General features: G+C 41.1%; 1 protein-coding gene across 5 annotated transcripts in view; it reads right to left on the bottom strand.

Moving 5' to 3' along the window:
• Window positions 1–12,292, bottom strand: part of SEMA5B (semaphorin 5B) — a 281,742-nt gene that overhangs the window by 191,876 nt on the left and 77,574 nt on the right. For all 5 annotated transcript variants that reach the window (XM_037397958.1, XM_037397957.1, XM_037397955.1 and 2 more), the window contains exon 2: window positions 4,303–4,363. The gene's annotated coding sequence lies outside the window, so the exon portion shown is untranslated. The remainder of the gene's footprint in view (window positions 1–4,302; window positions 4,364–12,292) is intronic.

Genomic DNA, 12,292 nt, shown 5'->3' with positions numbered 1-12,292 from the left:
TCTTCAGGAAAAGCATGAGGGGATGTATTCATCATAGTGCTTTGTCACTGGTGGCAATAGAAAGAAAAAGGAACATTTAAAACAGTGATGAAATGCTTCAAGAAAAAGCAATGTATTTTTATGCACTTGCAAAATCCATTGGCATTTTTTCCAGTTAATTGGTTTCATCTTATTAAACTAAAAACCTATTTGTAAAATCCAGACATATTGAAGCATAAGTCCAGCTTCTTCACCAAAACAAGAAAACTAAGCGTTACAAACCAGTTTGCATCAGTCTGAAAGCACAGCACTTGGTATGGGGAAGAGAAATGGAATAAAGTGTTTGACTTCTAAAATGCACTTTGGAAAAACCATGTAGTCATTTATCCCAAAATAAAGAAGCCCCCTTCTTCCCTGGCCTTGTGAAAATGGATGAATATTTTGGCCCAGTTCTGTGGTGATTTATAAATCAGCCTTCTGCTATCTTTCCCTGCACTTTTCATGTTTAACTTCTTCACCCTTATTACACCACCCCTCTTCTCATTAAATAGTCCCTCTGTCTCACTTGCCAAAGAACTGCCAATGGGCCCCTGATTTTACAGAAAATAGACCCAGCTTTACCAATAGGAAAGGGCTTCTAACATACCATGGACACAGCACAGTGAAGCATGGTAATTTGCCTGTGTTAATGATGCTACTTCACAATGATCAGGAAAACATAAATCTTTCATAGCTAAATGACACCCAGTCCTTCTACAGCCTGTTGAATTAAAAAACAGTGGAAGCAAAACTCAATGTCCTTTAAGAGATGAGCTAAAAGTGGCTGCAATGTTCTTCTTTTTCCAAATTCCTAACCTGTGCGGAATCACTAAAATGGGTGATTTGGTGCTGGGAGGGGGACACAAAAAACAATCCAAGTGTTTCAAAGTGTTTCAGTGGCTTAAAAGCAAGGGATATTTGGGGTGGGGTGGGGTGGGTAATGGACATGTATGTAAACATTTTTGGACATACTATACACATGCATAATTCTCAGCCCTCCAGTTATTCTTCTCTGTGGGAGGGATTTTGTGCAAAATACCATTGAAAAGTGGGACTAAAGCATAATTACTTATTTTCTCCTTACTAGGTGAAAAGAGGAAGTCATTACTGTGGGAAGGACAGAGAGGCAGTCTGCATGTGCCATTGCTTATTTCTGAGGATGCTCCAACTCCACAAAGCACTGAGCTCTTGCATGCCATATCAACCCTGAGAAATGCTTTCAATCTCAATTCTCGTCAGAAGCTTTTCACTTCTTACAGCTGGGTTCCCTAGGCTGCCTGGCTAGGCAAAACACTGGTTGTTTTGGCCAGTCAAAGTCTGGTTGCTCCAAAAAGTCAGTCTTCAAACACAGGACATTAAGCTACTCAGTGGGAGAAATTCTGCTCTCCTATTTGGCCAAACACAACAGGCAGAATGCCACTGACTTTGATGACATTATTTGGTGTGCACCAGAAGGAACCAGGGATCGTAAGTAATCACATGGTCCATGTTTGTTAAACCTTTGGCACTGTTGAAAGGTTGGAGGATAGACTTAAACATAGGTTTATGAAGAAAAGAAGAACAATATTTACAATATTGCTCATACAAGAAAAAGCTTCTACAGCATCCAAGGGCAGAGGGAATGATTTGTCAGCTAGTTGCAGTTTTGTAGATTTTGTAGCTGTATGATTGGCTCACTTCACACATTCCTTGTCCAAAACTTTCTGGTATAGCTGTGCAAAACAGGAGCAGGGCTTGAATTTAAGAGGACTGCAGGAAGGCAAAATTGCTGAGAAATTAGGACCAAGACATTTTAATGCAACACTTGTCCAGGCATTCTTCAATTCATCATGTTTAACACTTAACAAACCCTGAGGTAAGTCTCTGTCACAGTTAAGTGACAGTTTTTGCTGTAGAGTGCTTGGGGTGGGTTTTTTAAAGATTATTCACTGTAGAGTTCATCAGTTGATTTTCTTACTGTCTTATGAAATCATGTGCTTGCCACAGGAAAGGTTTGTCAGCCCAGGTTGAAAATAAGCACCTGAAGACTCTCTAAATACCTGTTTACTCAATCTGGAGTAGCACTCAAGGGGAGCAGTAAAATCTAGGAGACAAATGCCACACACCACATTTAAAAATTGCCCCAAATGTTGTATTCTTAAGCCTTTCTTTACTAATGTGCCTGCTTCAATTAAAAAACATGTTCTAAAAAAATCCCCCAAGATGCATGTTTCAATGGATGGCTCAACATTTGATTTGCAGAAAATGTGGCTACAGCACTAGCAACAGGGCTTTGGGAGGGACATAAGCAAATCAGCATTTTGATTTCCCTTAAAGACCAAATGATTTACTGTAATTTTAAATATTAACATTTTCTGAATGAATAATTTTGATACCTTTCATCTTGGGTTCTGCAGACCTTGCCAAGTTGAGACCATAATACTTATCGGCAATTTGTCAGCAAAACCATGGCTTTCAGAGGCCTGATATTTGAGACCTGTCCAGGCAATTTCCCTCTGAAGTCAAGGAGCCAAGGAAAGATTCCCAGCTGTGACCCAGCACAAGTGCTTCTCCAGTGGTGCATTCAATCTCCCTCACAGGCCTTGCTCAAAGCTGCTTGGCAGTGTGAAAAGGGATATTGCTTTGCAGAGGCTGAGAGCAAAATAAACCTTCATCCTTGGGGCAAAATTCATTTCTGCAGCAGAATTGGCAGAGATGCTCTTCTGGACACTACACATCTCAGATGGGCCAGGGCATAAAACCAAGGCAGTTCTCACTGCTAGCAATGAATAGGCACCCCCTCATTGTGCCAGACCAGCACAGTACCACCCCCTCCTTTGGGGCAACAGAAGCAGGGGAAGCAAACAGAGGCAGGGGACAGAGCAGGTACACAAGACACAGCCACCTTTTACTGAGGCCAGCGAGATCCCTGTGCTGCAAAGCCTTGAGCCGTTCAGCGAGCACATCAAGAACAGCCTGATACTGTGGCTACCCGCTCCTCTGCCCTTGCCTAAAGCAACAGTAACACAACAAAGGCATGGGAACAGAAAGGCTGGAGGATCTCACATAGCACAGTTTCATCTCTTGGTGTCTCTCTTGATATCACACTTAGTGTGAACACTGCTGCTCATGTACAGCGTTGCTAGCACCATTCTGTGTGACATAGTTGATACAAGGTACTTGTCATAGAGACTTAAGTAACATACATGATTTTCCCTCTACATTTTGCAAGATGAGTGCACAGGTGCAATCATTAGAATTATTAATTCTAAAATAGCGGTACCTCTTTTGCTTGCTACTTGCCAAGTATATGTAGCCAGAAGGGTGTGCATCTAATAAGTGCAAACCACAGTTCCTATCACCTGTTTTTGTTCTTCAGCTTCCTTTTACCATGCATTTTCCTTGAGCTCTTTATCTTTTGATCTCCTTGAGAAAGATGGCCTCCTTTATTGATTAAATTACAAATTCCAATGGTGGATGATTGAGTTATATGATAACACCTGACGAAAGCCATCAACTACAATTGAAATAAAAAGAAAAATTAGCACTCTCTTCATTACAAAAGGTTTGGATGTTGAGTAGCTGACTGAATTAAATGGAGATTGAGCAGATCTGAGAGAATTGATTAGGAAAAACAATGCAGAATTCAGAAAAGAGCTACCAAAGTTAACAGCTCAATAATTCACCTTAGAAAAAGATGGGGAAAGTTCAGGAAGAAAAGGAAATTGTCTATTTTTCAAGCACTCACAACCAGGAATTGCACAAAAGCTTGCCTCTGTGATAAGACCCCTCAGACACCCAACTCTCACATGAGGTTACCAAAGGCCAACAAATACATGACCAGGTCAGCAGACTCTTGGGTTCATTTATTCAGCTTCTAGCAGGCCTTTTTAATTAGTGGTATAACAAGCAAAATAAGGTTCTTGGCCTTTGTTCTGTGCCTGGGAACCAACTGCATGCCAGCTTTTGGTAATGTATCATTGCATTTTATTCACCGCTCTTCTACGCTAATGAGGTATTTTTATTTTTGCCTGGTGTGGCGTTTCCTGCAATACTGACAGATGTCTTGGGCTTTCCTCCTGCAGATTAAGCAACCATTATTGGAGTTCTTAAATGAAACAAGAAGCTGATAAAGCAAAGTGTCTGAAATGGCACGATCCGCTTTAGAACCATGCCATCTTCCAGTCACTTCTTTGCAAGCCTGTTGCAAGGTAGAGTCTAGCAAAGGTGAGTTCTAACAAAGTTCTGGGAAGACTATAAAAACACTGTTAAAGAAGGGTTGCAAACAGTATATTATTTACTTACAGCCTCTGCATTACTGAAGTGTCATATTCGAAGTCATGCTCCAGGGAAAATCCTTAGTAACCTATGGAAACATCAGAAAAATTGTCTTCAGTGGGTATTTCTAACTACATCTTCTATCAAATGGGGAAGAGAATTTAATGTTAAATTTTGACATCAATTTGGAAACAAAATGTAAAGAACATATTTTATAAGTTTAACCAAAAAGCAATGGAAAAAATTTCCTTAATACTTATCTGAAGGTTGCTTCAAAACTTGCTTCAGCCGTAATATTTTTTTTCATATTTGCTTTCTGCAAAGATCCTAGGCTACAGATTTGCTAGCAGCAAACGTTTGTAGAAACAATAAATATTTTAACACATTCAATTTAACTTAGAAATTGTGCAGCCCTGCCTGAACTTTTCACAATCTTGAATGCTCTGTCCTCATGGAAGAGACAAGGAATTGCTCTTGTCCCAGTTTCCAAGAGGGAGATTTGCACCAGTGAGAAATGTCGGCTGTGAACACACATCTTATTCCTCACTACAGTGCTCTGCTTGGGGACGTTCCTGTCCCCACCACCCACGACCATTCACTCCCACCGGAGTTCATTGCACCCTCCATTCTGAACTACTCATGAATGCAGTCAGATAGGGGTTAGTAAAGACCTATGTAAACTGCTCAAGTCAATCCAGAAGCTGCAGTGAGATGAAGATGTGAACGTAACCTACACAATTTGCCCCAGGTCCCACAGCAAGCCTGGCAGGGCAGACAGTTAGCACACTAGCTGTGAGCCCATATCCACACACCCCCTCTTTGAAACACCAAGGATACTGATCCCAAAGCAAAGCACAGAATGAACAAATCTGCTCAAGAAACCCAAAACTCTAAAGTTATTTCCATTATTTTCACTCTTCTGTCTTATCCAAAAACCCCAATTCCACCATAACTTGATGAAAGGTAAAAATTACAACAAATTCTAGATTATTTTCTAATGATTTATCCTTTAGTTTCATATTACAGCAACACCCCAATGCCTACCCTGTGCCTGAACTCCGTGCTAAGCACAGTGCAGACACTGGCCGTGGTAGTCTCTGCTCCCTGAAGCTTACCAGCAAGAGATCAGGGAGCTAAAAGTGTAGGCAGGGAAAAGACAGACAGCAAAAATCAGAGGACGCTTCTGCACAAGGTTTGTGAGCATGAATCCCACCATGCCAGTAAGAAATGATTCACTGTGAAGAAATTCTGACCCTGCTACCTATTATGCTCGACAGACGATGTCACTGAAATCATTTATCTGGTTATTTACATGGCTTCCATTAGAGCAATATCTGAGCATTCACAAACCAGATGGGTTTTTCCTCACCACGGTCCTGAGAAGTAGTATACATGATAACTCTACATAATAGACAAGAAACAGAGATACTAAAAAGACAAAATGTTTTTCCCAGGGAAACTAAAATCTCATCTGCCAAAACCCTATTTCATGCCAGAGGGCTCCAGTGGGTTAAGGTGCCACACTCATGGATGGGCCATCAAACTTTAGCGATGGGCAGACATCAGGCTGGTAATTCTTCCTTGAAGAATGGCTTCTAAATAGTGTGAATCAGGAAAAGGGAATATTTTTTTAAAAGAAAAAGTCATAATAAATGTAGCAACGTCTGAAAAAAGCAAACTACAGCAACAGAGGAACCAGTCACCCAGTTCACTGAGAGGCCTGAAGCAATTGTTTTCTACAAGAAGCCTCATTCTTCATATTCCATAACCCTGAAAATGCTCTCACAGTCCCTTCTTTCAACATTTTAAGACTAACACACATATGCACTCTCACATTTCCTTCCTTCTCCAATCAGTCTTCCCTTGTGAAAGACATCATAGCAAAGGGATGAAGATGTTAAAATTTTTGCAGCTGTTCTGCTAGGGCTGCATCCTAAGGTGGGAAACACAAGGGAAACTGGGGGTGACAGAGCATCGGACAAAAGGACTCAGCCTTCACTGCCAGTTGACTCTTGCTCTTTAAAATGGTAACAGTGGAAATGCTTTTTTAGTGATATCCCAGGAGACAGTTCAGAGCCCAGCATACCAAGTTGTAAGAAAATAAGATGCATCTGTTAGCTCAAACCTCCAGGACTGGTAGTCTCTCCTAAAAAGCCACTGGTCAGCACAAACTCTTAGGTTTGATCAAGAGAAGGATTTTTGGTCTAACTCTGTAAAGATAATAGTGCTCTTCTGGCCAGAGAATAGAGGATTCCCTAAACTCACCCTTGAACTGCAAGAAACGGGGCCTTCTCCTGAAATTACTTCTCAGATGTTTGACTTCTCTCTCAGGCTAAAACATAAAACCTTTCCTATCTCTCCATTAAAGCAGCAGATAGACAGATGGGATAGTCTTCATCTTTCACTCTGGAAGTTTGTTTCACATCAGTTTTAACAGGAATGGGATGCTCAGAGCTCCTGTTGAGGTTAAAAGAACCAGACCTGTATACCTTGCTCCGTCAAAGCCAGGAAAATCCCAGGCCTGGTAGTCTTTCCATAGTACTGTCATCAGTTCAAAAGAAGCAGGATCATATAAGTAGCATAGTACAATGGTCAAATTTCCCCCTCCACACACACCTCTAAATCCATGCTGTTTTAGCCAGAAGCAGGGAATTCCAAAATTAAAAGAACAAATTGCCCATGCTGAGGCAAGGAGGCTGTGGGACTAGTGCAATAGCTGGCTCACCACCTTTGCAGAGTAGGAGAAAACAGGCACCTTCACTCTCTCCAAGGCTACACTTGCACCTCCAGGGCTACCAGCTGAGCTCTGCTAAGTGGGATCTGCTGGCAGGGGCATGACTGCCACCTTGTCACTGAACGCTCCCCAACCCCGGGCAAGTCACATTGCCTTCCTCTGACCATGCACAAGAAGAGTATGAAAATGCTTGCAACCATTTTTGAAAAATCTCCAAACTTTGCAGATACAAAGCTCCGTGAACGCCATAGCGGAGGTGGAGCTGTAACAGAACCACCACAGGATCTGCATGTCTTCTTTTCATTAATGTGTTTTATTCTCTCTTCACCCCAGTCTAAGGCAGGGAGGTGTTATTACCCTTTTGCAAGCTATAAAAAACACAGCACAGTGGATGGATTAAACACCTAGCCCAAGGTCCCTCAGGACACGCACATCTGCACTGCAAACTGATCCTAAAATGCCACAGACCCAGTCTATTGCCCTTCCCTCCAGCCCAGCCTAATTCTCTGAATTTCATGATGATTCAAGGTGCTATTTAAAGCCCCTACAGCTATGGGTGTGTGCAAGGAATTAAGGCTGAGCCAAAAGTTTTAATTTAGTAGCTCTGCTTGCGATTCTTCTTGGTAATAGTGAAACACAGAGCTGTGGGGTTTTAACCTGGCATGGAAAAAAGGTGGCAGGTGTCATGTGGGTTATGATGTAAACCCCCAAGAAGATATAGTAGTAATGAAGGAAGAAGTAGAAGTAGGAGTCTTCTCTTTCCCAATTAACCAATTTAACTCCTAAACAGTCTAGTAGTGGTCACCCAGCCTAGCACAGCTTTCCCAAGCCTGCTGCTTGCTCTACATAGCAAGGGCTGCTATGAAACACGGGAAAAAAAGATACAGAAGAATAGCTACTAATATTTCTTGCAGTTCCGCAGTGTAAAGGAAGCGGCCAGGCACAGTTACATGTTGAAATAAAGGGCAGCCAGGATAGCCGACAATGTTCAGAGCCACACAGCCATGGTTTACCACATAAACCATGCTAAGCTCTTTAGGTAAGCTTTATTATTACAGATGGTATTGCTTGACCTAGATCTGATGACCAAAATGGGGTTGCTTTCCGTAATCCTTCAGAGGCTGCTTATAAATCAGAGAACACTTCACCTCTGGACACATGGCACTAATAGATAATAATGTAAATGATCCAATGTTTTAACCTTAACAGGCATTTGCTTGGGTTATTGTAGACAAAAGTGAGGTCAGGAACTGTGGTCATAAGCCTTTAAGTTAGAAGAGCCTCAGTCTGGGGTCATCTGGACCACCCTGGCCTTTATAGTACTGTGCACATAGCTGACATATAACAGCAAACTATAGGCTGGAGCTGCAAAGGTGAAGGTGGGCTATACTGTTCCTACCCCTCCACAGCTGCACTCCACAGTCACCTCTGCCTCCTGGACCCTACCAAAGTCATTTTGCCTATTACAAAACAGCAACAGCAGTAACACAATTGCTGTGAAAATAATTTTGAAGGCATCAACCCCTAAACACACACAGGAAATAAAATCTCCTTCTACATGAGCCCTTCTACTTTTCTCAGGCATCTGAGAGATGTCCTTTATAAGACATGTGATAAGAGCAGACTAATTCAGACTGCATATCTGTATGGCTACTTAGATACCAACGAAAGCCCAAAGGCAGGTCTTGGCATCTCACCCCCTTCTTATAAACTCTTTCAGAAAGTTGGAGCTGACTTTGACACAAACATGATGAGAAGAGGGGAGCTATCTGTGCCATTCTGGGGAACATGCCAAACCCTGTATTAACACCCCCCAACCCTGTTAAAAACAAAACAAAGTAAAAAAACAACAAAAAACAACCCTCCTGTTTGCTCCTGATTAGGCAGCCGAATTAAAACTGATGAAGTGATTGGACAGAATCCAAAGCTGTTTATCTGCACATAAATCACAGGCATGCTTTACTCAGCCAGTATGGATTTACTGAGCTAGGGGAAAGACTTCTTATTCAGAATGCTGATTATTACAGCAATTAAAATATCAATGAAGCAAACATTTGGGGTAGAAAGCTGTTAGGGGCTCTTGGAGAAATCATTCCATTAAATATGAATTCAAACAAATTTCTAATTTTTTTTAAAAGAAAAAATGGAAGTTTTAATAGAGGGTTGGTTGTTTCTTCTGATTAAGTATATGATGTTAGAAAAATCAAATTCTAAAGAAGGGAACACAAATTAACTAGCTGGACATGCCAAAGGAGATTAAAAAGGAAGGCTGATACATATTTTATGATCACAAGGGAATAAAAAAAAATTGAGAGATGTACTGTCAAACCAGACATAGTGTTAATAGCTAAAGTATATGGCAATAAGAACTGCTGTTCCCACAGCTATTAATGTAAACTGAAAATTGGGAGCAGGCTGCAGCAAAAGAAAATAAATCACACTTTTCTTTTCTTTTTTTCAATTTGAAAATATGTGTAATAAATCCCTACCCCCAGCAATCACTCTCTGCATCCCAACCCCCCAACAGCAAGACAAGGACTGTCATTTCAGCAAGCTACAACTTCCAGGCAAGTGAGATGTGACAATTTCTCACTATTAATCATGGCTAATTTATTTATGCAATTTTTCTACTTATCAGAGTCATTGGCCTGGAGATTATCTCCCCCTTCCCCTTTGAGTCCTGAGAAACTATTTAACATGGGAAGTGGCTAAGGGGGGCAAAGAGGGGAGAGTGTCATGTAGCCAAGTTACACATCCCAGCTGGAATTTGGGATGATGTCTTGCAGTTCTGACTCCTTCAGCCAAGTTTCATACAGGAAGCACAAATGCGCCAAGAGCTCAGTGAAATACACTGGAGCCAAGAAATAACGCTTGACTCCATTAAAACACTCATGCTATGGATCTCATCATGAAACCCTTAATGACCTTGCAACGTGTTTGTTCACAAGGTAGCCAATGACTTGCACAAGGTTTCCCTTGTGGTTCAGGAGCCAAGAGGATCTTCTGATGAAGCTTTACAGATGCAGAGTGTACCTGTATGTGGGACGTGTATGCAGAGCCCTTCCAGAAGAGGCAAGCATTGCTCAAGTATAAGGCTTATATGGAAATACTGGCCATGGAAGGTCATGGTGTCACCAGTGTGCTAAAGGGCAAACTGCTATAAAGAACATCACCAGCCCCACTCTTGGAACAGAAGCTCCTTCAGGCCTGGGATGGGTACAGGGGTACCAGTGAGGAGCAGGCATCCTTATCAGTTCATGCAGTTTTTTCCCATACACAACAATCTGTTCCAGCTATGTTGCAGAACATGAATTTGTCACCAAGTGACTGTCAGAACAGGATCTTTCTAAGACCATGGTTTTGTCTTCAGTGTTGTAATATTTATCTTTTTTTTCCCCAGTTACCCACAGTAGACACACAGTGCTGATCCTCTCCTGCTCAGAACACCTTGTGTACCAATTCAGCTGTGGCCTCGCTAGAACAAAAAGGTGGCTTCATGTTTAGTTAAATTCCTTTAGATGACCAGGAAAAAGTTTCTAAAATTCTTAGATCAAAATTTTGTAATGCATGCATTACAAGTCTGATGGTTACTTTACAAAGCTATTAGTAGCAAGAATAATTTCACTCACCATAGAAATACCTCCATTTCTGTGCTGGAGTAAGAGATAACTTCTGAGGAAAGTAGTTGACAAATTACTTGACAAACTTGTCAACTACTTTGGAGCCATCAAGATAAAAGGCTTTATATAAATGTTGTATGATTTTTTTTTATGTATATATATATATATAAAAAACACTTTTACGGGACTGTTGATAAAAGCCTGAGCTGCAAAGGGACTCTTTCCCCCAGTTGAGAAAAGGCCAGCTGCTAGAGAAATCGGTTCAATCTTTGCCTTTCAAACAATATAAAGCAGTATAACTTTCAGGAGTAACACCTCATCTGTTTTTTTTTTCCAGACTGCCTATCAGGAATCAAGCAGTAAGTAAACATTTGAAAAGTGTTCCTCTGAGAGCAAAGGTTTAGATTTGAGTCACCGGATCCATTGAAAAGAAAAATTGCTTCTGTGCATTGGGACAGTGCCTTCCCTTCTGAAAACTTTATAAAAGAATAAATGGAGATAATCTTTTTACAAGGTATAGCCCATATGGAAATTCATTATTGCTTCCCTTTCAAAAAAGTCAGGATAGTTCAGAAAGTGAGAATGGGGTCACTATTAAAAAAAAAAGTAGTATGCAGAACATTTTATAACAACTATAGCCAGTAAAAGCATGGTTAAAAAGCTTTATCATGGTCTAAAGTGAAGCTTATGTTGATGAGAAGGAGATAAACAAAAGAGGGAAAGATATTATAAAGCCCTAAATGACTAAGAGTATTTAATGCAGAAGTGGGGGTATATATACGCAGAGATTGTTGATTAAATATTTTACGGATCCATTCTTCTCCTAGTACAAAACACTTGCTAGAGTAGCTTCAGCACTGCCGTTCCCTGAAGACTATTACTTACTGCTTGTTAGCCCCGCTCAATCACTGCTGTGGAGGCACAGCTGAAAGGAATCATTGTTCCTGCTTTACAAAAGCAAAACTGAACCTCCAGAGAAGGTGAGTGATTTGCAAAGGATTTTACGGCAAGCCAGTGGCACAGCTGGGGGAAGGGAGGAACCTCAGCTTATGGGCCAGTGCCTGCCAAATACCAGTCCCCATTGCTTGTGAAGTTCCTACTGAGAACACCATGGAGTTAGGCACTATTTTCATTCCTACCTATTTCACATACAGTCATGACTATTAATTTAAGGCTGTCACCAAAAGCATGTCTATACACATGGAAGGTCACAGAGGCAGGGCCCAGGATAATGCTTGAAGACAACATTGAGGTCTAGATTCTACTTTGGAACAGGTGTGTATCTAAATAAACTCTTTCCTGCAGTGGATTTATACTGGAGATGAAAAATTGATCCTAAAAGACGTAAATTAAACCTACAGCTGCTTGGAAATACTTTTCTGTTGTAGTTGACATTCACCCTGAATTCAGACTGATTACATAGTGTAAGTGTGGCAGGCACCTGAGGACAGAGCATAATCCCGCACCATATGCACGCTGTGATAGCCAGACAAAGTAACGTTAAATCATAGAGTCAGACAGAGCGCCTTGGGTGGTCGCACCAAGCTGCACACTTTTCTTTAACACTGATTAATTTAGGTGATTGGATGAGTCAAAGACTCAGAGGGAGCTTTAGTTCATTACTTTTTTTTTTGTCTTTGACTATTCCAAGAGAAGTTTTAAG

Source organism: Falco rusticolus, chromosome 8 (assembly GCF_015220075.1).
Source record: "Falco rusticolus isolate bFalRus1 chromosome 8, bFalRus1.pri, whole genome shotgun sequence".
NCBI classification, from domain to species: domain Eukaryota; kingdom Metazoa; phylum Chordata; class Aves; order Falconiformes; family Falconidae; genus Falco; species Falco rusticolus.
Note: the sequence above shows the minus strand (reverse complement) of the source record. Positions and strands in the feature narration are given on the sequence as shown.